The sequence below is a fragment of the Manacus candei genome, unplaced genomic scaffold (genome assembly GCF_025592945.1).
Source record: "Manacus candei isolate 608988 ecotype Guabito, Panama unplaced genomic scaffold, ASM2559294v1 h1tg000023l, whole genome shotgun sequence".
Classification (NCBI taxonomy): Eukaryota; Metazoa; Chordata; class Aves; order Passeriformes; family Pipridae; genus Manacus; species Manacus candei.
In genome coordinates, this window is record NW_026138071.1 from 21,873,989 (window position 1) to 21,896,495 (window position 22,507).

Consider the following 22,507-nt stretch of genomic DNA (forward strand, 5'->3'; position numbering starts at 1 on the left):
GTGTGGCCCAAGCAGGGAATGGGAAATCTAAAATAGCAGGTTGCTTCAGGCTGCTGATCAAGGTGGTGAAAAGACTCTTAGAGGTGACCAGGATATTGCCCCAGCTGACAAGTCTGTGGGCCTTTTCAAGAGGGCTTTGGACTGAGAGAGTTCTTAGTGAGCAGAGAGGAGGAGAAGTATTTCTAAGATTTTCTATTTATATTTTGCACTGCCCAGCAAACCTAGGCTTTTGATGAAAAAAAAAAAAAAAGAAATTAGCTAGCTAGCTTATGCTCTACTAAAACCTTAGGTTTGCAATAAAAAACTCTTTGTGTGTTTTCAGTGTTATATTTTTTTAAAAAAAGGTGTGGGCAAAGCTCCATCAAGACTCCATCTGTCTCATTGTGTGCTCTGAAATTTCAGAGCACCTTCCTGATGCAGTTCTCTTTTGCTTCAGGTTTCTGTTATACTGGAAGGGGGTTACAAGCCCATTTTATGGTCATAGACCTAAGACAGCTGAGCTGCAAAAAAAAAAAAAAAAATCAGAGATGCCAGCCCAAGGCCACCTGAGGTTCCCCACTGTGGTACTGGGTTTCCAGAAGACACATGTCCCAGCTCCCATTTCAGAGCTGCAGGCTGTGGGAGCTACCACACCCTGGTAGGGGCTCCCAGCAGCCCTCCAGCCCCAGCCAGTGCCAGGGCAGGCAATGCCACCCTGCAGCCAGGGCACCAACTGCGCTGCCCAAAGAGTGGAGCTCAGGCCTTGGCTGCCACCCAGGTGATTTTAATTGCCGACACTGTTCGTTACTTGAACCCACACCACTCTCAGATTGGGAATTGCTCTTCTAAATGGGCACAGCTGGGAGCTGATGTAGGGGGTCGGGGTGCCACCTGAAGCTCATAAAAGGAGAGCAGGGGAACCTGGGATTGCTTTTCTGTAACAGTCTTTTTGAGGAGTCTGCACAAGTTGATTCTCTCTCTCTCTTTCTCTCTCTGGTAAATGAAAGTTTTGCTGGATATAGACTTTTGTAGCTGAGGATGGGGCTGTCTGCTTGCTTTCTACTCCAGAAAGGGAGAGAAGTTGAGGAAGAGCACAGAGCTGCCCATGCCTGGGAGGCAACACACTTTGATGCCTGGCTCAGGCACTTGCTGGACAACCTGAGGCCGCTCTCATGCTGGTGTGGCTGGAACAACTGCAGTGCAGTGTGAGCAGCCACAGGAGAACTGAGCTGTAGTTGCTGCCACCCTTCGCTGTGTATGGAAAGCAGAAGGTAGGAACATCAGTGATCTGTTGTGTTTGAATTTATTATTGTTCAATATTATAGCAAATACTGGGCGTGTGCTGAGATGCAAATTGTAATTGCTCATCTTCCCAAAGATATATATGAATACCATTAACATGTGCCCTGCTTATTTTTTGTAACTCACTAATTTACTGCAGTGGTTTTTATAGTGCCTTTTGATTATTATAGTGTCTAAGTGTAGTGGAAGAGCATACATTTTGGGGAGGTTTTGTTTAGCCTTTTTTTTTCTTTTTAAATAATGAAACTACTGTCCCTAGCCTGATGTTGATGGAATCTGCTTCTGACCATGTTTTGTTTACATGGCTTCCCTTTTTCCTCCCTTTTCTGCCTAGGCTTTTTCACCTGCAGTTTTTAGTAGAAAAGCAATGTACATCTGAAAGGCTACACCTCAGCATGCCTGTGACCCTTAATCAATATTTCTTTCTCTCCATGTCTTAAAAACACTTTTTCCTGGACACTCTGTGCAGTCTTTTCCTTGAAACTGTATGGCTGTCTTGAATGTTTATGGTGTAAAAGGCAATCCCTGATTTATCTGCAACTCTCCACCTGGGTGGGGACTGCTGGAAAGGAGGTAGGACTGGCACTGGACTCCTGAAGGCTTGTCCAGGAAGCAACTCTTACTGAAACAATGGTAATGTGGACAAGGATTGCAAGTCGGAGTGGTGAACTCTAATGTTCCAGTACTTGCAGTTTCCCCTCAGTAGTTTACAGTCGTTTACAGTTAAAGTCCTATCTTATTTCTGCCTCTGAATCCTCAGTCCTTGCCACACTCCTTCAGCAAGTTTCCCATAGTAATCCTCCGTATTTTCTTCCTCTCTTCTTCATTCTGTAACTTTCTATACACGATAGATAACCTGTCGTGTACTGTCAGCTTGCTCAGTCATCTGAACAGTGGTAGTGATCATGCTGAAATTGTGGGTGCACAGTAGGCAAATGTGACGTGCTTGTGCCTGCCCTCTGCGGGCAAACCTGTTTACCAAACCTTCAGTTAAACTTGGAAAAAAGACTTATCATCAGTAGTAGTTGTTTATACATTGATAAAGCAACGCTTCCATCTCAGCACACTGAGCTGCTGCAGAGCTGGAATTGTTGTTTTAGCAGCAGATGTGCTGGCAGGGTACTTACAGCTACATAAAATGTGCCTGTTCTAGGACAGATTTCTGCATCATTGTGCAATAAAACTGTGCCTTAAACTGCTCCAGTGCAAGACATGCACTCGTGTAGATGTGTTTTCAAACATAGATACTTATATACATAGTATATGTATATAAGTGTCCTGTGGGGGAGAAAAAAACACTGAAGGAGACTGGTCTAATAATACACACTGCAGTTCTTCTTAAACACAAAAACTGTCTACCCTTCACTGAGAAGCCTATACATTTTTTTTGAGTGGTCTAACAGGTCTCTTAATGTCCTATTTTATCTTTTACTAGTCTCAAATTATTTGGAAAAGTCATAATATTTCTTTTTTTGTTTGTTTTTTTTTTTTTTTGTCTGAACTTCAGAACTGTTCTCCAGGTGGTCAGGAATGCCCACAGCTCCTGTGGGTGGGGTGGGTGTTCACCTGTTAATTCACAGTAGCACCTCACTTTATGGGAGTTGTTAGTGCCTGTGGAGCTGGCAAGTCAGCTGGTGCCTGGCTGAGGGCTTGAGGACTGTGAGGGTAGAAAGGATAGGGAGCAGAGTGAAAAATATTACAGTTACACAGGCAGGTAAATGTGCGTGTCTGAGGCTGTAGGTGGGTATTTAACTGGTTTAGATACTAGTGGAACCATCGAGAACTCCCTTCTCTAACTTGGCTTTTACTTCAGTGGACCAACACCGAGTAATTATCCCCTGGATTGGCTGCAGCTTTGTGACTTCTCAAACACCAGCTTTCAGCTTTCCAAGTTGCATTTGAAGATCTTTTGCTACAGAAGATATGCCTTTTTCCAACTAAAGTGAATTCCCTTTGTCCTCTTTCATAGTTAAATTCAAAATGTTCACTTCATAAATACTGTGATCAAGTTCGTGTAATGCAGTCTCTCCATATTCTGCTCAGAAGATGTCTCAAAAACATTGAAGACTAATTACACTCTTCATGAACACAAGTCAATATGTTGCTACTTTTTGTTAAAAACAACAGCTGGAGTGGCCAATAGATCTTGCAGTCAGTAATGTACACACTATAAGAAGTGGTTCTCTCCTTTTCATGTGGCTAGCTTGTCTCTTCAAGCTAGAAAATGTTTTCATGAGCATTTCCCTGCTGCTCCTATGTCTCTGTCCCCTTGGAATCTGATGCTAATGCTGTATTTTTCTAAAATTAGGCTTAAAAATTTCTTTGGGCCCTTTCATTTTGCACTTTACACCTCTTGCTAGGAAAAAAAAAAGTCTGATAAGGTTTATTTTCCTGTAGGCCTCTCAAATTGCAGCCCTTTATATTTGAGCCTAAATCACACTAACAGGATGCCTGAAATGGACACTGGTGGAGAGGAAAAAAAATACAGCTGATACAGATACTGTATACTATTTTTAGTTTCTGACAGCCCAGGATTGCTCTTACCCAAGGACCATTCATGTGGTTTCTTTTTTTCTTTCAGCTATCAGTTCTGTGATGACTGAGAAACAAAAATACAAAATAAGGGTATCCAGACTAGATGGACATTACTAGAATTAGGTGGCAATTTGACAGGACACTGATCTGTATGATTGCCCTCCTCTGTGGGAGATTGTAGTAGTGTGATTGCAATCATTTCTGCTGGTCAGTGTTTTTAGTGTTAACACAGCTACCCAGGGAGCCAGCCAGGCTTTATGGCTTCTTTTGGAACTGAAAGAAAAAGAGAAGAAATTTTGTCTGTGTTATTTTTACTCAACAGTTCCACATGCTGTTGGTGGCATGCAACACAACCAGATTTTATATCTAGTAATTATTTGTGGTGCAGTTTTAAATGTGCTAGTTCTGAGAGCTGCTTCTAGAACTGCCCAATTAATTCTCCCTGTAAAATGGAAAAAAAATTAAATTTAAACCTCCTAGTTTTTTCCAGTGGTTTGCATAAGTATTTGTATATGTACCCCTGTTTTGAAGATTGTAAGTGCTAAGCAATACTAAATAGATCTTGAATCTTTTAGCTCTGTAGCAAGGATACCCTTGTTTGTATACAGCTATTGTACCTCTTGGGTATGTTTGGGTGGTAGTCTGGGACAAAGAGTATTCTCTATAGTGAGTATAGTTAAAACAGGCCAAGTATTAATTTTTTAATTGACAGGCATTTTTAACTGGAAAAATAAAGTTTAGATCTTTAGTCTTTGAATCCTCTAAGTAAAAAACATGAGCATTTAGCATATTTTACAAACTCATTTTGGGAAACATTTGCAATTAAATGCTGCCTCCTGAGGGAAGAGAAGGTGTGGGTCTCAAACTGTGTGTCTTGGAGAAGAATAGAAATAGGGATTTGTGTGAGAGAAAACAGAACTCTGGACTCTTTCACTTCACTAAGTCCTATACAGAAGTGGCTGTTATTGAAAAATACAACCAGGACCCCAAAAGTTAGCAGTCTGATGAACCTGCTATACAGCAACAATTTAACTCCAGTGTTTTTCAGCCAGTGCTGCTACCAGCACTGTCTGTGCATCCTGGGAGCTCTTCCCAGTTCCTGTGCCTTGATGCTGCTTGCACATGGCTCTGTGGAAGGAGTCTGGGTCTGTGCACTGGCTGATGGTGAGAAGCAGGTAAATCACTGTATTTTGTGGCAGGCTTTATCCCACAACTTGCTCCTTGTCCTCTTAAAGAGGGGAAGCTTCTCATAGGGGCAGCATCTTCCCAGCCATGCTGTCCTGAGGGATGCTTGGTCTGGGCATGAAACCAATGTGTCCCTGTGGGTGCAGGCTGGATCCCTGCCTACCTTAGGTCTGCACCTCATTAAGGAGAGAGGTCAGTGCTCACCCTTCCTGTCACTAAATTAACCCAGCTGACATAAACCTCTGCTTAGGACAGGTACCACTCCTGGGCTGGTAAGGGGATGGTGTGCACGTGTCTCCTTGTCTTAGTACCCTTAGTGAGCTTCTTACTTGAGCAAGAATTTCTGAAGTCTTTAAAGCTCTTTCTTTTTTTTTTTTTCTACTAAGAGAAATGAGTTGTCGAGTTCCTGAAATGCTTAGTTTTCATCCTTATGCAAGATTCTGAGGGATACACACTTTTCGTCCCTTAGGTAATTATTTGCTTTATTATTGCACTGCAGTGAGAATGGATTAATGTAAGTTACAAGTAGTAACAGAATATGAAATAAAACAACAATAAATACCAGAGCAAAAGATAAAAATAGATTGAGGAATTAACCTAGTAGTTTGAGAATTATAGGCATTTATAAAATGCTTGCAACTATGCTTAAATCCATTTTCCTTTCTGTTAAAGAATGTGTTTTCAAATATGACTCATACAAGATTCACCTGGGACGTAAGAAATTAAAGTATTCAGTGACAGGAATGAACAAATAAACTTTTGGCTTAGGTTGTCAACCTGAATAAACCATTAGCTGCCCCATAGTAATTACAAGATATAGCTAATAAGGGTGCCATAAAAACACAAATACAATTACTTTCTTTTCCCCTTAACCTTCTCTCACTGTTCCTGTCAAATTGGTTTTCTGCCTAGTTATTTAGTTTGCTTTTCAAACCTTTCCATGTTCTCAGTAAATCTTGAGACCTTTCTGAAGAGAATATTTGAATTAACAATTTTGATTGTAGAAAATGTAATGAATACAGTTCATAAACTTGGCGTTATGGATTTAAAGCTTTAGATAATTCAAGTAGGCATTGGTGAATATTCAACCTGTTGTCTGGAAAGCTCCAGTCTCTGAAAGTTGGGCAGCTCAAACCTCAGTGTTTGCACTGAAAAGCAAGTTATAGGAGAGCTAGGAATTGGTCCTGGCAAGCTTGTTTCCCAGGTGTCATCTTTAATAGTTGTTTTCTTCTAATATGATTAGTAACCAGGCCAATGACCTTTAGCTGTTTTTTTGGGTTTTTTGTTTAATTTTTTTTTAATTTATGGCCAGTTGTGCTGGCATGTGGCTGTGACTGCACTGTGGTACCCTCAGCTCCTGCCAAGCTCTGCTTTGTGGGAGCCTGGCGGTACATAAATGCTGCTGCATATTGAAAAAATGTTAATATGAAAGGAAAACCATCACAAATGCAAGCCAGATATACTGCAACATGGAAGTGTTTCTATAGCAGTCAAGTATAACCATGATTTAACCCCATGCATGGAGGCATATTCTGCTTCTGCTGTGTAAAACCTTTGGAATTAAACCGATTTGAATAAATTAAGGGCAAACGAAGTCTGGGGTGATGTTCTATTGAAAGGCTTAGGATGTGTTCCACAGCAGAGACTGTGATGTTGACTGATAATTCTAGGAGAGTTTTCTCAATTAAGCAGTTCTGTGAATCTTGGTTGTATCTGATAACCAGGGAAATGGTGTACCTAAATATAACCAGACTATATTAACAAGAGGATTAGAATGATTTGATGTAGAAACTTTTTTCACTAAACTGTTAAAGAAGATTATGTTTGTTTAATCTTATAATTTAAGTGCAATGGAAATTTGGAAGAGCTGAAATTGAAATTCATTTATTTAAATGGCTTACTTTGGGACAGAATGCATCATCAGAAGGACTTAATATTGAAACTGCTTCTGAGAGTCTGAATTTTTCTATGTAGAATGATCAAATTATGATTTCCCATCTACAACTTCTTTGCAAAACACTCTGAACTGTTAAGTTGTCTGCATCACTACATTCTTATCTGCAACTTTATCTGCTTCCTCACTGGCAGTAGGTTGGGGTGTAGGGAAGCAAACATCTTCAGTGACTTCTATATCTTTCTGCACAGAGGTTTTGGTGATGGGATTGTTTTCACTGAGATTAGCTGACTGTTACAGATGAGCATTAGTTAGCAGAAAATGAGAACTAGAAAACCTAAACCATGAAACTATCTCTGTCAATATTATTGTTATTGTTTCAAACGAAGAGAGATCATTTCAGTCAAAACGTTGATATTATTCATTTTTAGTCAAACATTGAGCTCTGTTCTGTTTGTTTTGTAAATAAGTGACATGTTCATTGCTGTAAATGCTCAGTGTTATTTGATAGCTGTTATTCCCTTCATTGTTAATTTAAGTTTATGTGTCTCCATTAGAACTGACTGCTGTACTCGAGAATATCTCCTTGGTTTATTGAACTGGTGTTTACAGCATCAGTCTAGATTCTTTCCTTTTAGGGCATGAGTAGTCCCATTGACTTGAGTACATTACCAGTTTATGAAAAAGGGTCACTTAAAGGGAATGGAATTCAAACAGAGAGGGGGGAAAGGGGAACTTAAAAGAGGCTACCCGTGGAGTTAAAGTTAGGTGTCAAGTCTTAAATACTTCACTGGATGGGGATTGGCAGCTGTAGAAACTATACTGATGGATTACTTAGACTTACAGATTAAACAAATGGGAAACACTCCTACTTAGTTTTGCCATCTTATGTGTTGTAGGGAAAACTTAAATGTTGTTTTAACCTGTGTTCCCATGCTGTATTTGACTGCATTGGTCCTACCACTTTTAAAGAGAGTAATAGCATATTTTGGTTCTGGGTCTGTCCAGTATTTAAATAAAGAGCTTATGACACTTAAATAAACTGCTTATGAAAGCATAAGGCAGTTACATTCATACTGCTGGTTTATCTTATTCTTATCTTTCCTCAACTATATTTCTATGAAATCTAGTAAAAATAATTATTCTATTTGCTACAAGTAAAAAAAAAACCCAAACCAGTGGTTTGTGCTATACACATTCCTTTATGCTCAAGAACCTCTGGGACAGTGTTTGTAGTACGTGCCATGTTCAATTTTTCTGTCTTCCAAAGACTGATGAGGATGCTTCCTAAGGAAGGGAGGGGGCAAATTACTTCACATAGTTAAGAATAAAATAAACTGAGGTTCACATTCACTTACAGACGTTCTCTACACTTCCATGCTTGAGCAAGGCAGAGCTATTGTACTGGTGCTTAGTATGCCATTAGCTTGATGAATCAAGGAACATTGTAGGAATGTTTCCTTTAAATTGCCTTGTTGTTGTCAGTGGCAAAAAAACCCCAACCAAACAACCTGTCCTGGTTTAGAAGTAAATGGGTTGGAGAAATGAACCCAACTCAAGCGATTACAAGTCAGTTACAATGTAGTGAAAAGGTTACAATATATACAGTGATACAGAGGAAAACTGGTTTTAGCCCACCAAACCAGACGTATAACCCAGCACCCTGGGACGAGAACAGAATAGTGTTGGTTTGCCTCTGTGCTGAGCACCACGTGGTCCCCCTGGGTGCAAAATAAAAGGAAAGGAAAACCTGTTGGTCTGGATTATGATCGCAATTCTGTTGAATTAATGGTTGTAGTCTTGTCAAGAGTGGCAGTAGCAGTCTTGTTGAAGTTCCTTTCCTTCTCTGGATCCGAGTGGTACCAGGAGTCCCAAACCCCAAAGTTTATGTATGTTCAGGTTCAGGTGGGAATGCCCAGTACCTCCCTAGGGCAGGAGTTTGACAGTGGGTGATTTAACTCTGTGAGTCATGGGATATTTTTGGAGTCTTTGATGGTGTGGGTGTTGCAGCTGCCTATTATGCCAGTCCAGTATGGCCCATGAGCAGAGATGACCCCTCAGGCTGAGTGTGAAGGTGTTAATGCCTCCCCAGGGGGAGTTATCACAGCTGAGTCATTGGTGTGAAGACAAAGAACACAGCCCTGCCTCAGAGGGCAGCTTGTAGCCTGAGGTGTCAGGTGTGCCCTGGGCAGCTGCTGCAAACAATCCATCAGAAATGACATCGAGGGTGTAGGATACACAGTTTTGATTATACCCACATACTGATAAACTGGTCCCAGCCCCTGTAACTAGGACACAACCAAGTTTTTTGCCACAGAGTCGTATTCACTCTTTTCTTTGGATCAGCAGGAATGCCTGTTTGAGTGCTATAGGCACAAAATGTGCCTCTGATGGATGCTTTGGTGCCAATATTCTCTCTTAAGGTTTGACTCCTTTGTGCCATTCAAGCACAGAAGTGTAGGAGGGGTGGAATGAAAAAGAACCAAAACAGCTAGGTAGGAGGAGCAACAGAAATGTCTTAAAGGTTTTTATTGTAAGATATGACAGACTTACTGTACTGTCTGTCTGCCTTTCCTAACTCTCTTAAGAGGTAGTCAGTAAAGGAAGGGAAATGATGGACTACCAAGGAAAAGAAATGGAGAAGCACCAGACTCTTCATCAGCTTTGCCATACTCTTCAAGTGTAATTTATGATTCTTTGAAGTAAATTCTTTACAAACATATCAGAAAAGTGAAGCAAACTTGTAAAAATCCCTTTCCTAGGATGATGATGTGAGCTGTTTTTCTTTTTTCCTTTTCTTTTTATTTTCTTTTTTTTTCTTTTTTTTTTCCCCTTAGCTGTTAACCACTGGAGTCTTAGATCAGCTGAGAAAAATATAAAGAAGCAATAATGCTTTCATGTATGGTAAGAGAAGAGCTCCCTCTCTGGACTAAATGCACACCTGAGTAGTGGCAGATTGAGGTCTATTTTCTCTTGCTGACAATGTCAAGGGTGTGAGCTGCTCCTTTTATCTTCAATAAGACCTATGAAGAGTTATGTCCTTTGGGGGAGTTATGTTTGGTGAATGTTACAGCTGGATGACAGAGACTTTGAAACTGAGCTCATAGGGTTTAAGTTGTCAAGTCTTGATGTACTTTTCTGATTTGTTTTTTATTTTTTTCTCTTTGGTTTCATGATCTTTCTTTAGCTAAGCCTTTTATCATTAAAAATATAGGTTTTTCAATTTGTTTAACTCCACCTTTGGACCATGAACATACCAGTAATCTCTACAATGGTGGCTGAAGACGTAAAATCTGTTGATTTACAAATCAGAGAAGCCAGTGACCATTAATCTCTTTCACATTTTCTTCAAAAATACAAATTTCATTGATTAAAAAAGCCTGTTTTCACTAAGGATGAAAATAAGCGTATCACTGAACAATGGTAGATTATAAAAGGTTGTAATTATTTTTTTTATTTTGAAACAGTTAAGTATCCTAAGGACAGGTATCACATTGTAGTTTGAGGCAGTGCCTCATTGCTTGAAGCTTTTATCCAGTTAGCACTTGTTTGCTCCTTGGTACCTTCAGGGTGGAATGAATGGCATTACCAAAAGATGTTTGACCTGCTGACAAGTAATACTATTTAAAAATACCTCAGAATGAAATAGCTTCTTATCCTTGTCACAGTGCTTATGGTTTTCCAGCTTGCAGGAAACAAAAGCAACTTGCAGTGAGTGAAATTTGTGCGTGAATGTGTCTGTTACAGACAACTCAGGAGCTGATCCTGTGCCAGTAAGGACACAGACCACTGATACTCAGGTGTTACTCTGTTCTTCTCAAGTTGGTTTGTTTCTTTTCCTTTTCATAACAGCTCTCTTAAGTGAAATTTGTAATGAATTATTAATTTTGGAAACTAGTACATCCTGACCTCTTCCTTCTTATCTCCTTCAGTATTGCCCTCATACAAAGACATCTGCCTGCAAGCTTTTGGCTCTTTATTCTTAATAAATTTTCTTGCTCTGTGTTGTTCTACTTCTCAATGTTGTGAAGTCTGGAAAAATCTCCCAGTTTCTTACATGCCACTGGAGATTCTTTTCCTGGACTTGGAAGCCTTGCTTACTTTGAGATAGCCTTTGGTTTTACCGGGGTCAGATCAAAACTGGCTAGGAATATGATTTTTTTAAAAAATTTTTTGTGTGTACTGTAAGGTTCACACTAATTGCCATTTAACTTTCGTGGTTTTTTTTTTTTATTTTAAAATGCTTTCTTCCATCTTGACAGCTCATTAGTATATTGTGGTGACTTGTTTTGCAAACTGAAGAAAATGTTTCTCATAATATTCTTTCTTTGCCTGACAGATCACATTTATTTCAAACTCATCCAGTGATACCTTCATCTTTTCATATCTGCAACTTGGTCTCATTTTGTGTAAGGCAATATCTAGAATATGCAGGATTTAAATAGTTGTAGAAATTAAATCATCCAATTTTTATATAATAAGGAATAATTAACTCAAACTTGCAAAACAAAAAAACGTTTTTAACAGCAGTAATAATACTTGGCAGATCTGAATGCCTTGCTGGACAGGTAAATATGCAAAGAAACAGGCAACTGTGGGAAAATGGGCTCTTAAAATCAATTCTGAGTTAATAAGGCCTTCAGAAAGGCAAACTTGTCAGGCTTATGCTACCTAACTGACTTGGTGCTTGTAACACCAAGTCTGTGCTCCAAGAGATAAATAATTAATGAATTAATTCACTGCATCACGTAGTCCCCTAATATGATGTGCTATTAATGCTTTCCCAGGTACACTTATTGACCACTGCTAGTCATTACTGTTAATTGAATGGCAGCTCCCTTCTGCTGTTGTCTGAATCTATTGTTACTAATTTATCTAACACAGGACTTCCAACCAAAACAGTCAAATCATGATGCTCTAAGATTAGTTAGTCATCAGTTAAGCCCGGAAAGCTGAAACACTGAACCAACTGGTGTGCACAGGTACTTATACTTAGGTACAACTATGATGTGGGTTTGCTTAGCTGTGTGAACGAGACATCTTCCTGAGCCACCTTATTGAAACCCCAGGGAATGATCCCCTGGCAGAGGATTATAAACCCTCTCTGTTTGATGTCTATGGCTGGACAGGTATATGGAATGGATGCTTTCTAAGCAGATAAACAGACCCTCCATTGAGGGGTAAATACCTCATATTTCTGAAGGCCTTCTGTTATATCAAATTGGATACTTAGAATCACAGAATCATGCAATCAGCCAAGTTGGAAGGGACCTCTGAGATCATCCAGTCCAACCCTTGATCCACAGCCACTGTGGTTACTAGACCATGGCACTGATGCCACATCCAGTCTCATCTTAAAAACCTCCAGGGATGGAGAATCCACCACTGCCCTGGGCAGCCCATTCCAATGTCTGATTACCCTCTCTGTAAAGAATTTCTTCCTGATATCTAACCTAAACCTCCCCTGGCACAGCTTAAGACCATGACCTCTTGTCCTGCTGATCACTGCCTGGGAGAAGAGGCACACCCACCCCCCCTCCTGGCTACAGCCTCCTTTCAGGGAGTTGTAGAGAGTGATGAGGTCTCCTCTGAGCCTCCTCTTCTCCAGGCTGAACAGCCCCAGCTCCCTCAGCCTCTCCTCATAGGACTTGTACTTGAGTCCCTTCACCAGCCTTGTTGCTCTTCTCTGGACCTGCTCCAGCCCCTCAATGTCCTTCCTGAACTGAGGGCTCAGAACTGGACACAGCACTCCAGGTGTGGCCTCCCCAGTGCTGAGTACAGGGGAAGAATCACTTCCCTGGACCTGTTGGCCCACTGTTCCTGACACACTTCTACTGGTTTTTCCCAAACTCTCAGAAAGGCAAGTGATGCATCTCCAACATGACATTTTTACGCTTAGATGTAAAAGGTCATTTGTCTCTTTTCTCTCAGCAAGTGAAAATGTATTCACATGTCAAATCTTTCATGTCAGGGAGAATCCAGATTGTGGACTCAAAAGCTTTTCATGTCATGTTTCTAATTAGGTCTGTGACTCATTCTCATGAATAATATATCAAGATGCATATTAACATCTAATCCAGCTAAATCATCAATTTACAGCAAACCTTGGCTGCAGCAACTTTGGTAAAAAAAGTCAGAAGCTGCAACATTTTTCCAACAGCTGTTAAAACTTCTGTAGTGTCTCTGGGTACTAAACTTGCAAAGCAAGTGATTAGATTCATGTTGCAGTATGTGGGGGTGAATGAATTTGATTAAAATCATAACAGTACATTTCTGAAGAGGGCTTTGAGGTTAAGGCCAAAAAAGGCCTTTTATCTTAGATAGAAATTATTTCCTTTATGATCTGAGGAGGAGAGTATTTGTCCAAGTTCAGACTGAAGTGCTGTGTATGGTTAGAATAGATTGCTTTTCTCAGTAAGAAGCTGATTTGTTTTGTATCTATGAATGTGACAAAAAAGGTACCAGCTAATAAATTATTACAAAGATTTTTAGTCTGAAATGAAATCACTTGTCACTTGACCTCAGTCTTGCAGAATATTTTGAAGGATTGTCCCAGCTCCCTCATTAATATGCTGGGTGGGACTGTTGTGGATGTAGCTGGTTGTTTTTGTTTGTGATCATGCTGACAGTTACTGTCAAACAGCTTCACTCCATCATGTGGTGTTCATCACCAATTAGTCATTTGACAGGTGCTGTGCATTCTCAGTGCTGTGGATCACTATTGTAACTGTAAATTATCTTTGAAAGTGTCTTTAAGATGTCATCTTTCCCCATTGTTGTCTGTTTTCCATCACCTAGTTCATGATAGGTTGCTGGCACTGGCATATGCTTCCTTCCTGGTTTATTTTATAGACAGAATGATGTATACCTGCCACTCCCTTTCTGTCTTTCCCTGCTGCTCACATCTCTTCCCCAAAGAACTGGGCTTAAAGGAGGCTCCACTTGGTGACTTCTGTGTGTTTGCGTCAGAGCAGAGAGAGACAAGTCATTTGTGCCTGGGTTCTCAGTCTTGCCAAATGTTGTTCCATTGCCGCATCTGTTGACTTTCACGCAGCAAGAGAGCCTTTGAAAAGGATGCAGCTTCGATGTAGCTTCTGTCAGACCACATCAGAATAATCAGCTTTGAAAAAGACAGGTACCATGTGCTCGACTCTTGGTGCATATGTGCTCTCTCCCCTGCATACATGCTGCTCTGAGACTGGGATCCTGCCTGCTGTACAACACCTCACTGAGGATTTGTTACAGTCACAGGATTTGTGACATCCATACAGTGTGAGGATTTTGAACTTAAAGGCTGTAGGTCATGGCTGTTCAACTCAATCTGACTAGGTTGTGAGATATGATCTGATTGTGCAAGTACAACTGCTGCTGGTGAGGGCTTTGCATGGGAGTGTGAGAGGCTTAGCTATGTTTGCCTTGCCATTTGGAATGGCTCCCAGGTAGGATCTGCCAGTTAATGGCAAAGCTGTAGCTGGCACGCATTGAGTCAAAAAGTTTCAAAGTGAATTACTTGAGAATGGGTTGTTACCAAAAGGTGATGGAAGAGTGTGGACAATTTTTCCGAGGTGACTTAAAAAACTAAGCCAATATGCATTTCAAAAAACCAAAATAATACTTCCTATAATAAAGGGGAAGTAGTAACTGTGATGCCTGAGTCACAGGCTGTTACATGTGAGCATGTGTGTGGTATGTAATGAATCAGTTAGATGTACTTGGCTGTGCTAGACCATGATTGTAAATTGTAGCAACTTGCAGTAGCTTTAAAATATTTTTTTGATTGTTTTGGTTGCCTTAAATAGTGAAGGTTTCAAGGCATACTGTAACGGGAAAGTCACTCCTCTGTAATATTCTCAAAGAACCCCTTAAAATGGTTTTTATATATTTGTAATACAAGGGTGGGAAAAGAAGGATTGAGTACATATCACGGACTATTCATTTGTAATCAGAGCTTCACCTATGAAAGAAGGATGGGGCACTTGTCATTAGTAGATAGCTAATGTGGACTTGTCGTTAGTATCAAAAATTAGAATATAGAGGTTGCATATGAGTACACTACTCTGTACTGATGTTTGACCCCCCCATCATATTGCACTTCTCCCCTGTTCTGTCAATATTATTTTAAAAAGTGGGTTGATGATGACTTTTTTAAACCTGTGAATCAGTGTGCTTTATACACTCGACATCGATGTGTGTGTATCTCAGTATCCCATCTTAAGTTGCAGTTAAGAGCAAGGGCAACCATTTTAAGTTCAGGATCAAACGTGGATAACAAAAAAAATGTGCTAAAAAATTGTTTCTTGAGTGTTGGGGAAAGAAGCACAACTTTACTGCTTGTTTGCACACCTGTACAGCCTTGATACAACTTGAAAATTTGCCCATAATAAGCCCCAGGTGTAACACCTTAGACAGTATGAGTTGAACTAATTAATGAGCTGAAAGATTTAGATTGTTCTAGCAATTAAAGATTTTCACGCAGATTTATGCTCCATTCAACTTGCAGAGCTTGATGCTGTAGTTCTTTAGCAGGTGTAATATCTTGCAGTAGAAGTTTTGCATGAGTGTGCTGTTTTGTGAGCCTTTTTATGTACTAATAATGAAAACATTCACGTTGTTAGTTTGTTGTGCTCTTAAACAAATGGGTGAATCAAGTTCATGGAGCTTTGGAAGACAAATGACACTTCCAAGGTTGCCAGCAATTCTGCATAAACAGCTGGTGATTTAGTTGATCAATGGCAAAGAAGAAAGTGTGGATCTGTGCTTGACTCCTAGGAAAGGAACAGGATACACTGTCACATCCACCATTTAAATTAAAAACTCTGTGAGGCAGTTGAGTTTTCTATTTCAATGACATCTTAAACTGCATCACATGTTATGTACTACACAGAAATTAGCAAATATATTAGATTAACGTGGAACTGAGCATGAGGGCTAAAATCAGTTTATTTTGACAGGGTGATGATGACAAATAAGTACGTTCCTTGGAACACTTAAGTAAAACTGCTTTGAGTGTACAGATTGAAAACTCCATCTTGCTCTCTTGCTGTCATTTCAGCTCTGAAATGTATTTTGCCTACATCTTGCTAATTCTGCCTGGTTTTATAGGCTGAGTTGATGTTTAATGTTTCTTTAATGTAGCAATCCATTTTCTTTGCACCTTTGTTATATGTGTGCTGGGCTTTTTTTTTTTTTTTTTTTTTCCTTATTCTCTCTCTGGAAGCATTTTAGTCTCTTCACTTTGAGTGGCTGATTTAAGGAAATTGAGAGATTAGGATAGCGGAAAACTGAGATGAATTGAAGCTGTTCATCTTTGTCAGGAAAATCCTGTCTCTCTCAGCTGCCCCTCTTGCAAGAAAGAGGAGAAATTGGGTGGAGAGCTAAACTTCAGAGGCACACAATAATTAGGAAGAAACGAAGTGAGAAAGTGTCTTGAACAAAGCTGGAAAAAAATGGACACGCTTTGGACTGAATTAGGTAAATGGAAGCACCTAATTCCATATGGATCTGCAGCAGACTATCAATTTACTCTGAATCCATTAACATAGATAGCAGATCTTGAGAAAGAGAAAATTCTTAGGGGTATGCTTTCCAAAGAGTAGATATTAAAACTTTTTTTCCAATTGATAAGGATGAGAGAGGACGAAATAGAGTAGAAATAACGGAAAATGTTTTTGGAGAAAAAAGTGTGCAGAGAAGAGAAAGATCTATGATATAGCTCAAATATTTCTCTTTGCTAAGCTAGAAAAAAAAGAAAGGTTTAAGCTCAACTTCGGTGTTATTAAAAATAAAATAGTTGAATACAGGTGAACTAATGGGGGGGCCAGAGGGGAGGGTGAGAATAGTGCTATTAATATATGAAATGAGGAGAGAGAATATCGAGTATGATAAAGAGATTTTCATCAGTGTTAGTAGCTACCAGGTAATGTATTTCAAAGAAGTATTGAGCTGGCTAGGATCAAAGTCACTTGTACATGCAGAGTTTCCAGCTAAGAAGCTATGGGAGGATATGGGTCTGATGCAGTCTGGCAGTCTCAGAAGCTGTTCGTTATCTGAAAAGAGCAGAATGGCTAACATTGATCCCACTTCAGCAAAAGTGGAGAGAATCAAGGTCATAACAAGGCCCATTCACTTGATCTGCTGAAAACCAGAGACTGGGAGAAATGACTGATAACATAAAAGCAAAGAGGCACTGGAAAACTTGATCTGGAAAAATAGAAGACCCGTAAGCTTCCCAGGATAGGGGAACTTGTATCACCTTAATCACTCTGAGATTTTCAGAGGAATTAGAAGAGGTGATGTCCTGGCTCTGTGCAGATGTGGTGCCTCCTGGCTTGTCCCTCCTTGGAATGGACTCTGTCACTCTGCTCTGTGCTGAGGCTTCCACTCTGTGTTGAAGCAGCCTCTGGCTGGTCTCTGAGTCTTGCAGAAGCATGTAATTTTGTAGGGATGGGGAGGAGGAAAGGCACAGGGGAAGATGATTCAGGCACACATGTAGGTCAGTCTGACAGCCCCTCGGGGAGAGGAAAGCAAGCAAGTGATGGAAGTCAGGTGCTGGAACAGGCTTCTTGTCCAACCTGTCCTCAGAATTACAGTCACACATGTGAGCACACAGACTTTCTCTGATGCAATCTGGGGACAGACTTTGAGCTGAATTTAGTGCCTAAAGAGAGATTTATTTTTTTTTTCATTTCCTGGATGAAGACTATTTGCTGTGGGGCACGTTCAGCTGTGCAGTTCCCAGCAGCACTGTCACTGCTCCCAGCCTGTCACTGTGATCAGCAGGAAGGGTCCCCATCCCCTCGGGTAGTCCAATTGCACAAGGGAGCTAAAACTCTGAAATTTAAGGAATAAATTAAAAACAATCGATAATGGCTTTTTAAATATAGCTGACTAATTTGGCCAAGTTGTGAACATCAGACATGTGAAAATTTTTAGTTTTTAGAAAAATACTAAACACTCCATAATTTCTACAATACAGTGGGCATTGGAAGGTGTTCTTGCCTGTAGAGGGGAAGGTTGGAACTAGGTGATTTTTAAGGTCCTTTCCAACCCAAACTATTCTATGATTCTGTTGAATTGAAGCCCTTTGTTTCAAAAGTTGTCTGTAACTCCTTGCTCAGTGAACAGTGTCTTAGCTGCAAAGTCCCCACCAGAACATTTTCTTTTGCAACTGTTGCACTGTTTTACTATGCAAGACTTGCAAGTCAGCAACATATGGCATGGCTATATTGTCCCATAAAGAGGGAAATAACTGTGTATGACTTTTACTTGGATGCTGAAAGCTGGGGGGGAAAAAAATAGTCCCAAGAGTTACTCTTCTAAAACTAAAAGCCAAGGTGTTTGATGTGGTGTCAAAGGCTGTTGAAATATGTAATTCATTCCATCTGCTGCCTTGGTGCATGAGAACAGAGCATGGGTGCCAGCTGCACACGCCTAAAACTGAGAGAGTAAAAGCCTTGGCAATCACTCTGTTTACTCTGCTACTTGTAAGAGTGCAAGTGAGCCACAATTTCTGTTTTATTTTTAGCCCATGTGTCCTGGTTTTCCTGACAGGCCAAGCTTAGAGGGTTATATGCTGCATGTGCTTGAGCTTAGGAGGCTTTCCCTATATTGCCAATATTGGAGTTATAAAAATGCATACCCGTCCACCAACCTTCTATTGCCATCTGCCTAGGAATTAGGTAGCTCTGGCTTTCTTATTCTAGGCTCAGTATTATGGAATTTTTATTCCTTCATTACTCCTTGGCTAGTCCAAACAAGCTCAGCTATTGGTTATTTAGAAGCTGTAGTTAATAATGAGTTTAGTGACCTAAACAAACATTTATTAAAAAAATGGGGGTTTTAGCAGTAAAAATCTTCTAATGCTTCATTCCTAAATAAAATACAAGGTTTGGAAGCATAATCATCTAATCAACAAGCTCCAGGAGATCAATTTTTTAAAAATAACTATTATCATTAAATCCTTGCCCAGCCTTTAGGGAAGCTTACTCTGGTTTACTGTAGTTCTTTACCATGTGTTACAGTGGCTCAAGAATCATCAAGAGGAAGTGGAGTTTATGATTATCCTTCAATATTTTATTGATATAAGCAGTAACACTTTCCTGAGCATTTTTTATGTGAAACTATGCAGTTAATGTTTAGTAGAAGGATGAAAAATTGAATATCAATAAAATGTTCTTTTTTTCATTTATCAAACAATTATTAAGGAAATAGGAAATTAAACCCGTAATAAATTATATTCAGCTCTCTCTCCGCTTTCCGATTATTTATGTCAGAGTAGTGCCTGGAAGCTGTGTTGTCTTTAACCTGTAACCAAATGGATTTGGACATACAGTGAAAGATGGTGTAGGGAGAGATCATAAAAGAATTGTGAAAAATCCAACAGGGTCAAAAAAAACCCAAAATGCCCAAATGCTCAGGTGCAAGAAGATTGTTTAGTGTAATGGAGAACACAGTAACACAACTGCTGTTTTATTGTATTTCATTTATTTTCTTTTTTTTTTTTTTTTCCTGTGGTCATCCTCTACCCAGGAGAAATAAGAATTAAGATCCTAAACAACTGTTGTGGATCTGTGTCTCTACTCAAATATAAGTAGTCTCAAATCCATGTGCCATTTACAGGATTCAAGTTTACTGTGTCCTTAACAACTGTAAGAACTGAAACCAAATCCACCACGTTATTTGAACCTAAACTGGGGAAGGAGAGTTTAATAGTGCTTCAGGAGTAATTCAGGGGGCTTTAATCTGAAACCTTCAAAGCTGTTTTGGATTTTGTCTTTGAGGGCATGGCTCCAAATTTTCACCTGCTTCATGCATCCCAGGGTTGCTCAGTAGTGACTGACATAGTTCTGTACTATATATTGCTAATGTAATGGCAATGAAGCCAAAAGATCATGTGTGTAAAATTTTAATAATGCACTGCATTTTTTGCATGCTATTAACAGATTTAGTATACACAAATGTATAAATGGTCCCGGTAAATGTAAACTTTGACATGATACTTGTGTAATAAGTGAAATTATTTTCTGCTCCAGATTTCTACTCTAGCCCAGTAGATTATTGTTTGGAATAAACAAATACTACTAACACATCTAACACTGAACAACTGACATACAGTCATCTCTGCCACTGTGATGCTCTCCTGGAGTTACTTGGAGAGAAGTGAAGGTGGATTTGTCTAATGGCAAATTAGTGGGAAATGGGATCAGTGTACTGTTTTACTAGAGGTTATACAAACTAGACACTGTTACTATTACACAGTACTGATGCACTGATGAGAATTTTATTATTCATTCAAGTACTGAACTCATTCACATTAATAAAACTATTCAAGTTTGAAAATTGAGGAATTTTAACTAGAAAAGTGAGTATAGACTTTTTCAGAAGAATTTTCAAAGCCTGAGTAAGCCTCTGCTGAAACCTGCAGATTTTTGCACAATGTTGTTTTACTGCCCTTCATTTTGAGATGTGATTGGTGGGACAATAACTTTTCATCTCTTGGTCTGCATGAAAGCCAGAAGCCCAAAGGTAAAGTGGAAATAAGAGGGAAACTGTAAATCATTAACATTTAGTTTGTTATTCAAATCTAGAAGTAATACTTGGTTTGTACATCCCATGGTTATAGTGTGGAGTCAATTTTAATAAATTAGGAAACCATTATAGGTAAAGAGATGAGGTTGTGTATAGCTAGGAAATAATAATGTTAAAGGCATATGCAGATTGATTTCTTTTGTTTTTTCCCCACTTTAAAAAGCTTTATTTATCCATAGGCACAGAACCGAAGATACCTGAAAACACCCCCTACCAATACATGAATTTTGAATTATTTGATTCCTATGATTTTTAAAATATGTAGAAGGATTATTAAAGGAAATTAAAGTTAAAGGTAACATTTAAGATATTATTAGACTTACAGTTTAAATCCATTTATTTGGGAAGAAATACCATTATTGTCCACATAGATTCATTTATGTGTTACTCCTGTATTTGATATATATTTATTTTGATTAATATAAAATATATTGTTGACATTATGTGAACTTAATTTCATACTGTAACAAAGGTTTGGCTATGGTAAAAAAAACCCCAAACAACAATCAAACCCAACAATAACAAAAAACCCAAAAAAAACCTCAGGGCCAACAACAAAAAAACACCTGTAGCTTTGGGCTTAAGAAGATCTCAGACAAAACATCTACTAAAACTTTGTGGGATTCTGAAGACAAAATTTTATCTGTTCTTTCCTGTAACTAGTTAGGTTTGCTTGGGTATCTTGTTACAACATGCTCATACCTTCAAAAAAACCCCAAACACCACAATCTGTTTTCTGAACGGAAGAAGGAAGTCTTGGAGTGAAAAGAGGCCTATTTTCTGCCTGAATTGGCTAATTAATGTCAAAGTGCTTAGAACTGATAATATTTTTAAAACATGGGGAAAGGATGCTGTTAATTTTTTGGCTAATCCCCAATTTACAGAAAAGTCAGGGATGTTACTACTTGACTTAATATTTTCTTAAAAAATGTTAAAATGATATCTTGAATTTCCTGCATGGACAATGCATGATTTGCCTGTAAATGTTGCTGTTGCTGTAAAGTAACCCAGGCAAATCAGCCCACAGCACCTCACTTAAATGATAAGGGAACACTGGAGTAAAAAAAAAAAAAATCCCTGTCTTTGGGAGGAAATCTCCTAATTCAGGTTTCTCCCTAATGGTGTGTATAGTTTTCCTTTTTTTTTTTTTTTTTTTAATTAGCTTTGGGAATATATACATTATTTTAAACTGATACATTGAATTATCAGCTGCAGATTCTTCTATTCCCTGTTTGGTGCAATGCTTATCAAATTATTTTCAGATTTTAGAAATAATCTACATGAAATGTCAGCCTCTTTCAATATTTATCTACCCTTACTCTTACCAGAACTATTTTTTGCGAAAGACAAGCTACAAATATAAATTCCAGTCGTCCTTTCTGAATCTATAAATTGTTCATTGTGAAGAAAATACATTTTGTCTATAAAAATGATGGATTGCTGGGACATAATGGCTTGTGCTGCTGTTATAGTTAAATTTTCTTTGAAATTACTCGATTTCATACTGTTTAAGTAGGTACAGCCTCTATAAGGCCAGACAGTCAAGAAGAGTGCACATCTACAACTGAAATAGGGCAGCTATAAAGAACTCTGATGTTACATAGCCCTTGTATTTACTTTTATTCTTTTTATTCTGAAATGGATGAAAAATGCTGAATGCTCCCTTTGTAGAGTATTAGACATAGACATGATTTACATAAACGTGAGCAATAACACTCTTTGCAGTTATCCTTTCAACCATACAAGTAAAAAATAACCAAAGTGCAGATGCTATTTTGTTTACCTCCTACAATGAGGACTTAAAAATAGGATTGAATGCAGTTATCATCTGCAATAACATGTGTGAGGGAAGATATTTGTTTTGAGCAAGACACTGAAAAGACTGATTTTATGAGTGACAATTGTGACAATTGTAAATTGCAGAGACACTGACTTCATCCTATTCATAGGTAACCAAGACATATTTTCCTTTACTAAGAAATCAGATGGTTGCTGAGTTAAACTATTCCTGGCTCTTCCCAAGGA